General features: G+C 38.0%; 2 long non-coding RNA genes across 3 annotated transcripts in view; one reads left to right on the plus strand and one right to left on the minus strand.

Annotated features, from left to right (window-relative positions):
* LOC123330786 overlaps positions 1-636 on the minus strand; it is a 143,508-nt gene extending 142,872 nt beyond the window's left edge. For both annotated transcript variants that reach the window (XR_006546948.1, XR_006546947.1), the window contains exon 1: positions 432-636. This is a non-coding gene — a long non-coding RNA (uncharacterized LOC123330786). The remainder of the gene's footprint in view (positions 1-431) is intronic.
* A 20-nt stretch (positions 637-656) lies between these two features.
* LOC123330787 lies at positions 657-1,613 on the plus strand. The gene is made up of 2 exons (XR_006546949.1): positions 657-1,243; positions 1,338-1,613. It is a non-coding gene; the product is annotated as an uncharacterized LOC123330787 (long non-coding RNA).
* The last annotated feature ends 14,806 nt before the right edge of the window (positions 1,614-16,419 follow it).

Raw genomic sequence — 16,419 nt, forward strand, 5'->3', positions numbered from 1 at the left:
TTCTATCAAAGCTGTGCTCTCCAGCTCTCCTTTCACACAAGAGGGTCAGCATGGAACATCATTAACGCTGGGCCAAAGATAGAAATGTCATGCCACGAGGTTTGTAATGCAAGAGAACGCCTACACTGCTGTTCCAAGATGCAGCACTCAAATTGTTAACTTTGCTGACATGAAAGACCAGTACAGAGGCGATATTTAAAACACTGCTGACTGTTTATATAAGCATGAATTCTGTTAAGCATTTTTCATCTTTGTTTTCTCAAGTTAAAATAGCGTTTGGGCCTTTTGTTTTTATCTGAGAGGATATGGAAACATGGCTCAAATCTGAGAATTGCACCACAATGGCTTCATAAACGATTGCAATGACCACTCTTCAACATTTTGTTGTGATAATACAAAAGGCAGAAAGTTGAAGGTCTGAGGTTACTTACTGCGTCTTGAAGGACCCCTTTCCTTCTTCAGTTATCTCAGGTCTATGATCCTGTTGCCTTCCTCACATGCCCAGGTCACACACACTGCTTTGGGGATGACTCCTTGCCAAGTGAAAGGGCATAAAGTCATAATCTGGAGAGAGGCCACTCCTCACCGCCAAGACTTAGGTGATGGACGTCCTCCATATTGAATTCAGAGCCTACCTTTTACAATTACTTACCAGCTTCACATACTTTATGGTGGCTCTTTGGGTTACCCATGTGAATTCAATATTCTCCCGATTGCCCATAATTGCATTCGGGTGGCAGTGTGTGAAGAATGGTCCCTAAAGCAGCAACAGGAGCATCACTTGGGTAGTTGTTAGAAATGTAAAATCTGGGGCCTATCAAAGAAAAAAGGAAAAGTGAGGAGACTGATTTTATTCAGACCACTGCAGTAGGGCAACACTGAAAACCGATCTGACTGTCTCAGCTGGTTGGTTTGACCTTAGACTTCTGTAGTGAGAACAAAACAAGTTGCAGGAGAAATGATTTACATTGTGATTGTTTTGCAATCAAGGGATGTCTCAGTCAGCTGACAGGGAGTTTATATCTGCAAATAGCTGGTTTCAGCAGAACAAACACTTCTACTCTTAGCTAATTCTTCCAGAGACTAAAAATAAAACCTTGGAGGATCTGTGTTTGGCCTTGTCACAAGTAAACAGGAGTCATCTGCAAATCTCTGTGAGTTCAAAGAAAGTGTGGACGGTGAGTCTAAGTCACATGGAAAAGAGTGGCTCTTGGCGAGAAGGCACTTCTCAAAACACAAAATGGTAGGAGAAGTTTGGGAAACAAAAGTTTGGGGGTACTTCTTAACCATCACTGTTTTTTGGGAGCACAGGCTCACCTAGTATTTGATATTTTCAGACTCCACCCTGGACACCCCCTTATCTGAAAGTCCGACATTGTGATGCACACTCTGCGGGTTAGCAGGCCATCCAGGTGTTTCTCCAGCACAATCAAGCTTGAGAACCAAAATGTTAGGCTTTATCTCCAAAACCTGCTTTTCTGTCTATCTGGCTTGTTTCAACATTCTGCAGATGATTTTTTTTTTTTAACCTGTTCCTTTACCTTTTGAACAAAGAATGTGTCCCATATCAGTCAATAAAGGATGACTGATTTAGTCACATATCAGTCATATCATATCAGTCAATGAAGGATATTGCATAAGTATGTGAAGCTGGTAAGTAATTCTGAAAATTAGGACCTGAATTCAAAATGGAGGACGTCCACCTCGTAGGTCTTGATCTTGGCCAAAAATAAAACGAATAAGACATTAAGAATAATTATAGTCCATGTTTTAAGCCTCTTTTTTCCTCTCCTCTCATTTTATCTATGTTTTGTTTTGTTTTAGTTTTTTTCCTGCAAAGGGCAATGTGCTATTTCAAATTAAGATATAACATACTTCTATTTATTTCAGTTGATTTTCATAAAATGTACTCACTGCCTCTGGGCCTCTGAATCCATGGACAAATGCAAATTCAACATTTTAACTAAAGACAAATGTCTTATTTATTTGCAATGGCGAGAAAGAGTCAGTCAGTCCTCTAGGGAATGGTAAGACAAGAAGGTGGGCATTTCTAATATCTGTTTTGGTTTGTAATCCTATGGTTTGTTGTGATTCCTGAGTTTATTTCTATTTTTATTTTATTTTTCTTAAACTCTTAAAACATTTATTTCACCTCTGCTTTTTGTAAGTTTAATGCAGACAATTTTGCTCAGTGGACCAAATCTATTTCTATTACTCAAACTGATATGGGAAAGCAGTATTTAGGATTTATTCTGCTTTATAACAAGAAAATATATTTATTTCTTCTTTATTCAGAAAATAGAAATATGAACCATTGATATTATTCAAAGTTGCAACTCAGATACTCAAATTTGATCATACATTGACTTAGTAGATCATATATAGATATAATGTTTCCAGTTTGGGGAAGTCTAGGCATGTCTATAGTGTCTGTAACAAAAAAAAAAAAAAAAAAAGAGGAAATATAACTAAATATGAAAAAAAGACAAACAGAAGCCAGTTATTGGTTATAAAGCTTGAATCAGCATATTAGAAAAATAATAACTTTGAATAGCAACAGCTACTGCTTCCTAAGTAGTTTGCCATTTTATTGAAAGTGGAAATAAATGCTTTGTTATTTTGAGTCTATACTCTTGGAGACAACCATTCTTAATTCTTTTAGTTGGTTCTTCTGGTATTTGTCTCCTTAGCTCTATGTAATGGTTGTAGATGCTATTTCTTGGTTCATCAAATTTCCTACTGAATTCCTTTTACTATGTTTGAGGTTTCTGTTCTTAAAACTGTTTCTTCCCCCTCCCATCTTCTTATTGTAGTTATAACTATTGGCTATTAGTTAAATAGCCTATGTTATATTAATCTTTATTTGTGACTATCATTGCAACTAAAATAAGAATTATAATTTGTTCTTATACATTTTTTTATCAACTATTGTTTCATTTATTTTCTTCCTTTTTTTCCTTACCTCTTCCTCTTCTTTCTGTGCCAACAGATCTGTCAATAAACTATCAATATGTTTTCCAAATACTGTATCATATCATTACCCCTCTCTTCCCTGTCCTAGGACTTGTCCTCTCATAGCTCCTGGTCCTTCTTCCATCTTTTTAAATTGCTCTCTAGTTCTATCTTATAGATGTCACTTCATTCTTCCCTTCTCCAGTCTCCTGGGTTAGACCCCGGTTTTCCAAAACCCTCTGTCAATCTTTGGGGCTTCCCAGGTGGCTCATTAGTAAAGAATCTACCTGACAATGAAGGAGACTCAGGAGACACAGGTTCGATCCCTGGGATGGGAAGATCTCCCAGAGGAGGAAATGGCAACCCAGTATTCTTGCCTGGAAAACCCATGACAGAGAAGCCTGGGGGGTTACAGTCCATAAGGTGGCAAAGAGTCAGACACAACTGAGTGACTGAACACACTGTCAACCTTGGTCTTATTCACTGTGTGAAACATATCCTCTACTCATTCTCAAGATAGCGTGCACACAGGTAAGGTTTATGAGATTACATACTGTTTCAAAAGGCTTTAAGATTCTTTCTATGGCAAGACGATACAACATTATGACTGTTTTGCTGAAAGTTTTACTTTCATTTCAGATTAGAAGGATTTGTTAACAAAAAAACCATTCATTATACATAATAAACAAGTTTGACATTTAATAAAGGATTGACTTATTTTCAATATATAGTCATCAAAAGAAGTGAAATAGAAACAACAGAAAAGAGTAACAACACATATGTCACCAAATTTGGCCAAGCAACATCCATACTTAAACAGCATGCTAGGAAGTCCCTTCTTAACAGCAATCAGGAGTCCCAATTGGGAAAAGATCCAGGCAGTGTGTCCAATTCACAGTTGAGACTTCAAATTGCAGTTTTGGGGGCTCCTGCTTACAAGCCCAGGCCACACTGATATCATTTTCAGTTTGCATGCAAAAGTGCAGTTCTGGTTTTATTTTCATGTTTTTACAATGCTCTTTGCTTTATCTTGTGAGTCATAGGATTTCATTAAATGTCAGGGTGGTTGGCCAGACCTCCAGGGTCTCAAGAATTCCAAGACCCATCATCTTTCTTGTCTGAAGGGCCCCCCAATTTGCTGTGCTTATGGGTAGGCATGGAATTTGGACAGTGTACAGGCACGGCCGGTCATAAGCAAGGTCAGGGGCCTGCTCTTCACTTCTGAAGCCTGAAGGAGACTTCCTCCATTTTAATTTCCCTAATAATGACACTTGAATTAGAGGAAAGACAAAACTCTTTTTTTACTTACAGCTCTAGAGAAGGATGCCAATCAGGGTCACACCCAGAGGGTTCTATCTGTTGACAGTATACCATCAACTTGCAGCTTTGGGGGCAGGTTATGTATGGCAAGCAGGGTGAGTTTAACTACTCAATTTTATAGGTTCCCTATAAATTGGATAATTAGGATAATTTCTCAGGTCTGGGGGCATAGGAGTTGTTTCTGTCTGGTACTTGGCCCTGGGGCTATTTGGACAGATGCACAGTAGCCCCAGGGTATGAGAAGTAGATAAGGAAAGTGGTTGAGGTGTGAAGTTAATAAGCTGCCCCTAAAAAGAGAAAATAAAGCCAGAAAAATACACAATACAAAAATACTAATGAATTATTATGTAGTGAATATCCTTCATATGCTTATTCTCAATCATAGCTTCTTTCTTCTTTCCAAAAGATCTACTGTCTTGACTATTTCAGCAATTACTTCCTGTATTTCTTAAATTTTACTACGTACATTTGCATTCTTTGACATTTTAGTTGTCTTCCCCAGTCTTAAATTCAATATGTATTTCAAGTTTCTTATAGTCTATAGGTTCTTCCTCCATTCCTTTCTTAGAATTCATGTGCTAAAAACAAGGCAATCTTACCTGTAGAGTTCCATAGTCTATATTTTGTTGACCTCATTCTCACAGAGCAGTTTGATGTATTTTTCTGTTCTGTCACCTGCAAACAAACAGCTAGATCCAGAGCTTTGATCATACCCAGTTTAATTATTTTGGCAAGATTACAGATGGTATTGCATGCTATCACCATGTGCCTACATGATACTTAATTTTTGCTATTTTGAGTTCTTCTGGTTCTTTTTACACGTCACTTGTCCATTCTACCAGAATTCCACACATTTTTTGTCTTTTATCTTTACTTTGATTCTGTCTAATGCTGAACTCCTTTTTTTTTTTTTAATTACGAGATGCCATAGGATTAATAATGAAATAGAAAATTATTTTTCAAGAAATGAGGGATTGATAGAAGAGGTATCATTTGAGATGAGAGTTGGGCAATAGATAAAAATGAACTAGCTAGAGAAGGGGAGAGATTTCAAGCAGCAGGAATGGCATTGGCAATGATTAAGAAGTGTGAGAAGGTGTGACAAGAAATCTCAAGATTAGAGTATGTAACATAGGAAGCTGAAAATTATATTGGACGTGTGTGCATGGGTCATCTAATAAAGACCTTTACATTTCATGAAAGAAAAACGGTGCTTTTCAAGTGTATCCCTTGCACTATGCTGTAAGGGCAGGAGAGAGTGGAAGTAGGTGAAGGTAGAGGGAGGTGAACTTGAAACAGGAGGAAGTAGAGGGAGGGACGGAGAAGGAGATGGCACCCCACTCCAGTACTCCTGCCTGGAAAATTCCATGGATGGAAGAGCCTGGTAGGCTGCAGTCCATGGGGTCACTAAGAGTCAGACACGACTGAGCGACTTCACTTTCACTTTTCCCTTTCATGCATTGGAAAAGGAAATGGCAACCCACTCCCGTGTTCTTGCCTGGAGAATCCCAGGGACAGGGGAGCCTGGTGGGCTGCCATCTATGGGGTTGCACAGAATCGGACACAACTGAAGCGACTTAGCAGCAGCAGCAGCAGCAGCAGCAGAGGGAGGGAAAGACAATGGGAGGTAAGCTCTCCAAACTCTCATGAATAACATTTTCATGAAGCAGTGTGCCACTTGTTAAGAGCTAGGCTTCTGAGTCCAAAGTTTGCTGAAAGTATATCTCTGCAGAGTTTTATTTCTTCATCATGAAATTCACCTATAGCCAGTGAAGGGAATGCTTGGAACATTCATTAACTGACAGTAAACAAGCAAACAAAAGACCTCCCTTCCTCAATAGTTCCTCTCCAATTTTCCCTCTCCCAGTTTTCCCCCTGTAGCTCCTTCCTCTTCCTCACTTCCTTGCTCCCTACCCCTTCCTTAGCTGCTCATATCCCCCTCTCATCCACCAAGGCTGCTCTCCCTATCTTGTTTATAATATGAACAAAATAGTGTGTGCTCAGTCACTAAATCATCTCCAACTATTTCTGACTCCATGGACTGTAACCTACCAGGCTCCATTGTCCATGGAATTATCCCAGCAAAAATACTGGAGTGGGTTGCATTTCCTCCTCCAGGGGATCATCCCCATCCAGGGATCAAACCCATGTCTCCCACAGCCCCTGCATCAGCAGGGGAATTCTTTACCACTGAGCCACCTGGGAAATCTGAGTAAAAAAGTAATAGCTAACATAAAGAAATTTTTTGAATAAATAATAGGACTATGTAAAACCTATCATCCATATGGTAAGCACAACATAAATCTTGAATTTGTAATCACTTTTACAAACATTATATTGCATTTTATATATATTTGTATAATTTAAATATTATAACAATATATTTCTCCACAAATTCTAAATAGCAATCAACAATAACAAAACGCTTGCCGCATAATAGTTGTGAATCCTTTGGGTTCGAGTGTCTCTTGGTCCAATTTGAGTGTATGGCAACCCAGTTTGAAAAACATAGAAATAGAAACAGAAACATAGAAATAAAGAGGGAATAACATATTTTAAGAACAACATAAACCAACAATTAAGAAGAGATGGCAAGAATACACAGAAGAACTATACAAAAATAAAGATCTTAATGACCCAGATAACCACAATGGAGTGATCATACACATAGAGTCAAACATCCTGGAAAGCAAAATCAAGTGGGCCTTAGGAACCATTACTACAACAAAAAACTAGTGGAGGTGATGTAATTCCAGTTGAGCTATTTCAAATCCTCATAGATGATGCTGCAAAAGTGCTACACTCAATATGGCAGCAAATTTAGAAAACTCAGAATTGGCCATATTACTGGAAAAGGTCAGTTTTCTTTCCACTCCTAAAGAGAGGCAATGCCAAAGAATGTTCAAACTACAGCACAATTGCACTCATCTCACATGCTAGCAAAGTAATGCTCAAAATTCTCCAAGCCAGGCTTCAATAGTACATGAACTGAGAACTTCCAGATGTTCAAGCTAGATTTAGAAAAGGCAGAGAAACAACAGATCAAATTGCCAACATCTGTTGGATCATAAAAAAACCAAGAGAATTCCAGAACATCTACTTCTGCTTTATTGACTATGCCAAAGCCTTTGTGTGGATCACAACAAACTGTGGAAAATTCTTAAAGAGCTGGGAACACCAGACCATCTGACCTGTCTCATGAGATATCTGTATACAGGTCAAAAAGCAACAGTTAGAACAGGACATGGAACAACAGACTGGTTCCAAATCAGGAAAGGAGTACGTCAAGGCTGTATAGTGTCACCCTGCATGTTTAACTTATATGCAGGGTATATCATGTGAAATGCCAGGCTGATGAAGCACAAGCTGGAATCAAGATTGCTGGAAGAAATATCAATAACCTCAGATATGCAGATGACACCACCCTTATGGCAGAAAGTAAAGAAGAACTCTTGATGAAAGTAAAGAGGAGAAAGTAAAGAGCCTCTTGATGAAAGTGAAAGAGGAGAATGAAAAATCTGGCTTAAAACTCAACATTAAAAAAAACTAAGATCAAGGAATCCAGTCCCATCATTTAATGGCAAATAGATGGGTAAACAGTGGAAACAGTGACAGACTTTATTTTCCTATGTTCCAAAATCACTGCAGATGGTGACTGCTGCCATAAAATTCGGAGAAGGCAATGGCACCCCAATCCAGTACTCTTGCCTGGAAAATCCCATGGACGGAGGAGCCTGGAAGGCTGCAGTCCATGGGGTTGCTAAGAGTCGGACATGACTGAAGCGACTTAGCAGCAGCAGCAGCAGCCATAAAATTAAACGATACTTGCTCCTTGGAAGAAAACCTATGACAACCCTCAGTTCAGTTCAGTCACTCAGTCGTGTCCAACTCTTTGCGACCCCATGAATCGCAGCATTCCAGGCCTCCCTGTCCATCACCAACTCCCGGAGTTTACTCAGACTCACGTCCATCGAATCCATGATGCCATCCAGCCATCTCATCCTCTGTCATCCCCTTCTCCTCCTGCCCCCAGTCGCTCCCAGCATCAGAGTCTTTTCCAATGAGTCAACTCTTCACAAGAGGTGGCCAAAGTACTGGCGTTTCAGCTTTAGCATCAGTCCTTTCAAAGAAATCCCAGGGCTGATCTCCTTCAGAATGGACTGGTTGGATCTCCTTGCAGTCCAAGGGACTCTCAAGAGTCGTCTCCAACACTACAGTTCAAAAGCATCAATTCTTCAGCACTCAGCTTTCTTCACAGTCCAACTCTCACATCCATACATGACTACAGGAAAAACCATAGCCTTGACTAGATGGACCTTTGTTGGCAATGTAATGTCTCTGCTTTTGAATATGCTATCTAGGTTGGTCATAACTTTCCTTCCAAGGAGTAAGAGTTTTTTAATTTCATGGCTGCAGTCACCATCTGCAGTGATTATGGAGTCCAGAAAAATAAAGTCTGACACTGTTTCCACTGTTTACCCATCTATTTCCCATGAAGTGATGGGACCAGATGCCATGATCTTGGTTTTCTGAATGTTGAGCTTTAAGCCAACTTTTCCACTCTCCACTTTCACTTTCATCAAGAGGCTTTTTAGTTCCTCTTCACTTTCTGCCATAAGGGTGGTGTCATCTGCATATCTGAGGTTATTGATATTTCTCCCAGCAATCTTGATTCCAGCTTATGCTTTTTCCAGTCCAGCATTTCTCATGATGTACTCTGAATATAAGTTAAATAAACAGGGTGACAATATACAGCCTTGACGAACTCCTTTTCCTATTTGGAAGCAGTCTGTTGTTCCATGTCCAGTTCTAACTGTTGCTTCCTGACCTGCATACAGATTTCTCAAGAGGCAGGTCAGGTGGTCTGGTATTCCCATCTCTTTTAGAATTTTCCACAGTTTATTGTGATCAACACAGTCAAAGACTTTGGCATAGTCAATAAAGCAGAAATAGATGTTTTTCTGGAACTCTCTTGCTTTTTCCATGATCAAGTGGATGTTGGCAATTTGATCTCTGGTTCCTCTGCCTTTTCTAAAACCAGCTTGAACATCAGGAAGTTCACGGTTCACATCTTGCTGAAGCCTGGCTGGGATAATTTTGAGCATTACTTTACTAGCATGTGAGATGAGTGCAATTGTGTGGTAGTTTGAGCATTCTACCCTAGACAGCATATTAAAAAGCAGAGACATTACTTTGCTGACAAAGGTCTGTCTAGTCAAAGCTATGGTTTTTCCAGTAGTCATTTATGGATGTGAGAGCTGGACCATAAAGAAAGCTGAGTGCTGAATCTTGATGCTTTTGAACTGTGGTGTTGGAGAATACTCTTGAGAGTCCCTTGGACTGCAAGGAGATCAAACCAGTCAATCTTAAAGGAAATCAGTCCTGAGTATTCATTGGAAGGACTGGTGCTGAAGCTGAAACTCCAATACTTTGGCCACCTGATGTGAAGAACTGACTCACTGGAAAAGACCCTGATGCCAGGAAAGGTTGAAGGCAGGAGGAGAAGGGGATGACAGGATGAGATGGATGGATTGCATCACTGACTTAATGAACATGAGTAGGAATAAGCTCCGGTAGTTGGTAACGAACAAGGAAGTCTGGCATGCTGCTGTCCATGGGGTCACAAACATGCAGACACAACTGTGCGACTGACGTGAATTGAAATAAATAACAATAATGCAATTTTGAAAGAATAAATTATTAAAGTATTTTGATAATATGAGTCTGGGTGGAAAGAGGAAATATTAGTGTAATCCACATGTGGAATGCTGCAGTGAATGAACTAAGGCAGTGGCAGTATGGCTGGTGATAAAGAAATGGGAATAAGAGGTCTGGAAATCAACATTAAGTAGTCAGGAAGGTGATGTATTCAAGTACAGGGACATTCCAAGGATTTTTGTAGTAAGCATATTTTTAGACATAACCAAAGAAATTGGTCACCTTGTGTGTTCATCTTGGTGCTTAAACATAAATTAAAAGAAGATGTTCAGGAAGAGGATAAGGATTTCCCTAACCTGCAAAGGCTACACATTTCCATCAACCTCTACTATGAGAAGCTGGTAGCTAAGCAAGCATTATGCTTGTTTTAATTTAATTCCGTTAAACCTGTAGGTATCCAGAGTTAAGTCTTAGTGCCATGTACTTCCTTATTTCTTTGACTCTAGGGTTCCATGTTGAAAAACTTACTGCAATGTTATAAATTAGAAATACTTGAGCCATTCAGTCATCAAGTCATGACCTAACCTTGGCTTGCTGCACTGCCTTTTCTATTCCTCCAAAAAGATATTTCATCTGGACAACATATTCAATACAATATAGTAAAGAGTTGAATAGTAAAGTAGAATACATTGAAATTTACTTCAAAAGGGGTCACAAAGGGCCCATGTGTGTTGACTTGAGAAACTGTAAACATTCTGAGAATCTTAAAGTGCAGTGTCATTACTAACATACAGAAAGGAAGTAGATATATGCTTCTGATATCTGTAAGTTATCCCAACTAACATCCCTTCTTAGCATCATCACACATGGGGTATGATGAGACAGATAGTAGCGTATACAAGCCGTATTTCTAGGAAGAATCTCAGTTCTTTTCTGTTCTAAAGAAGAATGAATTGTTCCTTTTAACATCCATTCCCTGTCCACAGGGCTTAATAGCTTTGCAAGGTAGGATAAATATATTTGTAGTGAAGGATGAAGGTCATAACGTTAAGTGCTGAAACACTGAAGTAATTTTTTGTTTTTCCTCTTACAAGTAGAACTGAATTAAGATCTAATAAAAAGTACTATCTGTAAAATTATGGGCAAGAAGGCTCATGTGACACCGAAACTATTTCTTCATTCAGGCATATCAGTCACATTTTCCATATGCAAAGGAGTTGTTTTCTTCTTAACATATGAAAATTACTTATAATTTTGTAAGTTAAGGAAAACTTATTTGCCATCAAGATTCCATAGCTTACCAGTTGCTACTTGAATTATACAATATTAGACATCTTTAGCCCTTCAGAGATTTTTGTTTTTGCCAGGGCTTCACATGAATAATATATTATTACTCTTAATTGACAGTATCAAATAGATGTTTTCAGTTCAGTTCAGTTCAGTCACTCAGTTGTGTCTGACTCTTTGTGACCCCATGAATCGCAGCATGCCAGGCCTCCCTGTCCATCACCAACTCCCAGAGTTCACTCAGACTAACATCCATCGAGTCAGTAATGCCATCCAGCCATCTCATCCTCTGTCATCCCCTTCTCCTCCTGTCCCCAATCCCTCCAAGCATCAGAGTCTTTTCCAATGAGTTAACCCTTCCCATGAGGTGGCCAAATAAAAATCTCTAGACTTCTGTAGTATATTATAAGCAATGATATTTTGAAATATTGATGTTTTTTATAATTACTTCTTATGTTTCCTTTCTTTTTTTCCCTTAAAAAAAAAATTCTGGGTTTGAAAGAAATATAATCAAGCATTTATTTTCCAATAAAAGTTGCCTTGCACCTCCACTTAAAACTTTAAACTTTGTGTTTGGGAGGTGAGTTTAATAGGTTTAATATTTTCTTCCTCCCCACCTCCCAGCTCTACTATCAAATGTAAATTTTATGAGCAGGGTTGGCTCTGCAAATTTGTCCAATGTGAATTCCAAAAGACAGAACAGAAGTTAAAAATCCCTTCTAGCTAAAAAGTTTGTTAGATTTTTTAATTTGGCTCCCCCAGCCCCCTGCCAGAAAATTGAAGGAAAAAAAATCCACAATTTTTATTAGAAAAAATAAAATTAATTAAAAGGTTAAATAATAAAAGATACACTAGAACATTTAAAAAAGCACTATTTGTTTCCCAATTTATTCATATATTCAACAAGTATTAGTTAGATATTACAACAGACATTGTGTGAGGGTATAGATACAACAAATAGATGTGATCCCAGACTGCAAGGAGATGATAGTGTTGTGACAGAGACAGAAAACAGAGAGCTAAAGATGTAAATTAATAGAAAATAACAAACAGAGATACAGGAGAAAACTTTGTAACATCTGCATTTACTATATATTTTTATATTTTCTCTACTCTGGTACTCTGTCTGGTACCTTGCCTACTTTAAATGGCTTGCCTGGGAGCATGCCTTTAATATATAAAGCAACTAGTGGGAGCCCTTATTCCCAAATACCTCCTTTTATGAGGCTCTCAGTCTGAGAACTATTCTCCCCTCATCACTCTAGCCATGAGTACAGAAGTCATGGTTCAATCCCTAGGTTGGGAAGATCCCCTAGAGAAAGAAATGGCTACCCACACCAGTATTTTTGCCTGGATAATTCCATGGACAGAGGAGCCATGGGGTCACAAAGAACTGGACATGACCGAGCGACTACCACTTTCACTTCTTTTTTCACAGCAGTGCTGTATTTCCTAGTAAAAATAGAAGAAAATTTTGATATATTGCCTTTGAGTTTCATGTTTCGTTTTGAGATGTCAAATATTGTTTCCATTTACTTTATTGATAAGAAACTCCATTTGATAACCAGATAAATGTGAATTTTCCCAAGTCAGATTATGGGTTATATATCTTACTTACAATGGTCCAAGCATAACTTCAGATATAATTTCTATTATTTGTGATCTGAAATTCAATGGTACTTTCAATGTTTAGTGGTAGATTTTCAGCATTTTTCGGCACAAACTTATTAATAACAGATTACTTTGTTCACGGTAGATTATTCTTAATGGTTCTTTATATTTTAAAATTATAAGAGAGATGTAAGTTTAGTTACTTTCAGACATGAAAATCAACATATTATTTTAGTTAAATTAGTTTACATGTCACTCACTGGGTATAAGCAAGTTATAATCAAATGCCTATGGACCAAAGATGAGTTCAAAATTTAGCCCAATAAATCAGCAATTTTAAAAAAGAATAGAAACTTTTACTTTTCAGGATATTATAAACTTGTTTTTAGAGTTTCCATGATTAACAAGAAAAAAATAGTTCAGTTCATTTAATCTAAACATTTTAAGATTCCTCAGCAGTTGATCAAATTTATGCAAAAGAGAAAAGCCCCATTTGAATGGCACTGGTGGCTCAGACAGTGAAGGATTAAGGGTATTAACCCATAATTTAATATCTAAACTAAATACATATAATAAGATACGAAAGGCATAGTTTTCACACACCCACCAATAATTATCTGTGAAAATATTATGGCTTTTGCAAAATGTCTTAAAAAAAAAATTTGCTGAATGGTCAAACTAAAAATTTACTAATTTTTCTATTAATTATCCACCAAAAGTCTTTTAATTTTCTGTTTGTTATATACATATTTTAACATAAAACACAATAGAAAAAAAGGTACAAAGATGCCCTCTATACCAAATGAAACTTAGCTAAGTTTCATTGTTTCTGTGTCCCAAAATATCAATAAAATTATATCTCTTTATATATATATATATATATAATTATATGTCTTACTTTTATCTATGTAAAAGACTAGAGATCTCTTCAAGAAAATTAGAGACACCAAGGGAACATTTCATGCAAAGATGGGCTTGAGGAAGGACAGAAATGGTATGGACCTAACAGGAGCAGAAGATATTAAGAAGAGGTGGCAAGAATACACAGAACAACTGTACAAAAAAGATCTTCATGAGCCAGATAACCATGATGGTGTGATCACCGACCTAGAGCCAGACATCCTGGAATGTGAAGTCAAGTGGGCCTTAGAAAGCATCACACGAACAAAGCTAGTGGAGATGATGGAATTCCAGTCGAGCTATTCCAAATCCTGAAAGATGATGCTGTGAAAGTGCTGCACTCAATATGCCAGCAAATTTGGAAAACTCAGCAGTGGCCACAGGACTGCAAAAGGTCAGTTTTCATTCCAATCCCAAAGAAAGGCAATGCCAAAGAATGCTCAAACTACCGCACAATTGCACTCATCTCACATGCTAGTAAAGTAATGCTCAAAATTCTCCAAGCCAGGCTTCAGCAATACATGAACCGTGAACTTCCAGATGTTCAAGCTGGTTTTAGAAAAGGCAGAGGAACCAGAAATCAAATTGCCAACATCTGCTGGATCATCAAAAAAGCAAGAGAGTTCCAGAAAAACATCTATTTCTGCTTTATTGACTATGCCAAAGCCTTTGACTGTGTGGATCACAATAAACTGTGGAAAATTCTGAAAGACATGGGAATACCAGACCACCTGACCTGCCTCTTGAGAAATTGGTATGCAGGTCAGGAAGCAACAGTTAGAACTGGACATAGAACAACAGACTGCTTCCAAATAGGAAAAGGAGTTCGTCAAGGCTGTATATTGTCACCCTGTTTATTTAACTTATATGCAGAGTACATCATGAGAAACGCTGGACTGGAAGAAACACAAGCTGGAATCAAGATTGCTGGGAGAAATATCAATAACCTCAGATATGCAGATATGCAGATTTCACCCTTATGACAGAAAGTGAAGAGGAACTAAAAAGCCTCTTGATTAAAGTGAAAGTGGAGAGTGGAAAAGTTGGCTTAAAGCTCAACATTCAGAAAACGAAGATTATGGCATCTGGTCCCATCACTTCATGGGAAATAGATGGAGAAACAGTGGAAACAGTGTCAGACTTTATTTTTCTGGACTCCAAAATCACTGCAGATGGTGACTGCAGCCATGAAATTAAAAGACGCTTACTCCTTGGAAGGAAAGTTATGACCAACCTAGATAGCATATTCAAAAGCAGAGACATTACTTTGCCAACAAAGGTTCATCTAGTCAAGGCTATGGTTTTTCCAGTGGTCATGTATGGATGTGAGAGTTGGACTGTGAAGAAGGCTGAGCGCTGAAGAAGTGATGCTTTTGAACTGTGGTGTTGGAGAAGACTCTTGAGAGTCCCTTGGACTGCAAGGAGATCCAACCAGTTCATTCTGAGAGGGATCAGCCTTGGGATTTCTTTGGAAGGACTGATGCTAAAGCTGAAACTCCAGTACTTTGGCCACCTCATGCGAAGAGTTGACTCATTGGAAAAGACTCTGATGCTGGGAGGGATTGGGGGCAAGAGGAGAAGGGGACGACAGAGGATGAGATGGCTGGATGGCATCACTGACTCAATGGACGTGAGTCTGAGTGAACTCTGGGAGTTGGTGATGATCAGGGAGGCCTGGCATGCTGTGATTCATGGGGTCGCAAATAGCCAGACACGACTGAGCGACTGAAGTGAACTGAACTGATGTAATCAGAGTTAAATAATGGGTTAAATCAAATAACTGTGATCCAATAATTTTAACTGCTTAGGGGTAGTGGTTCCTTCTTTATTTTGTAAGTGTTATAAAGCATGAAAATATCTTTCTGAATTCTAAAAGCAGGAATACTTTAACAAAACCTGTCCTTAATAGAAACCTACTTGTCATATACACAAACATTATATAACAGTAAATGCATTGTTCAAGCTCATAAATGATAATATACTATCAGACACTGAAAGAGTACTTTCCATGGGTCAAGCACTCTACTAAGCATCTACTTCTACTCACTCATTTAAGCCTTTCATTACTATCATAATTAATACAAGTATTATTTTTAATTCATATTTTAATTATGACCAAATGGAGACACAGAATGGTCACACAGCTAGCAACTGATGGAAATAGGATTCAAATCCAGATAATTTGCCTCCATTTCCATGCTCCACTTAAGTGCATAGTATTTATATATATTTTATTAGTATTAATAAGATTAATTATATTATCAAGAAATAAGTCATATTAGTAATGCACAATTTCTTCCTACTTCTCTTGGGGTTGATATCAGAAGAGTCCATTCCACAGTTGAAGCTCCTGGGGAAATATATGGAGAAAAGGGGAACAAAGGAAATATTAATTAATTTTTGATTCTGTGGAATTAAATGATAAATGCTTACATCAAATTCTCTGTTCTGTTACGTGGAGGAGCAAGACAAAAATGGAAGTAATAAAAGCTTTTTCACTGGCAGGTAAATTGGCTCCTCTCATTCTTATATCAAATAATTAAGTTTTGCATATATAAAAAAATGTAAGAGTAAAATTCACAGAGAATGACCAAGAAGGAGGAAAAATTTTCTCATAAAAGTATAATAGGATATCCATGATCTTGTATTCCAATATATATTGGATAGTGTCTTTCTCAATAAAGAAATGTG

Source organism: Bubalus bubalis, chromosome 20 (assembly GCF_019923935.1).
Source record: "Bubalus bubalis isolate 160015118507 breed Murrah chromosome 20, NDDB_SH_1, whole genome shotgun sequence".
NCBI classification, from domain to species: domain Eukaryota; kingdom Metazoa; phylum Chordata; class Mammalia; order Artiodactyla; family Bovidae; genus Bubalus; species Bubalus bubalis.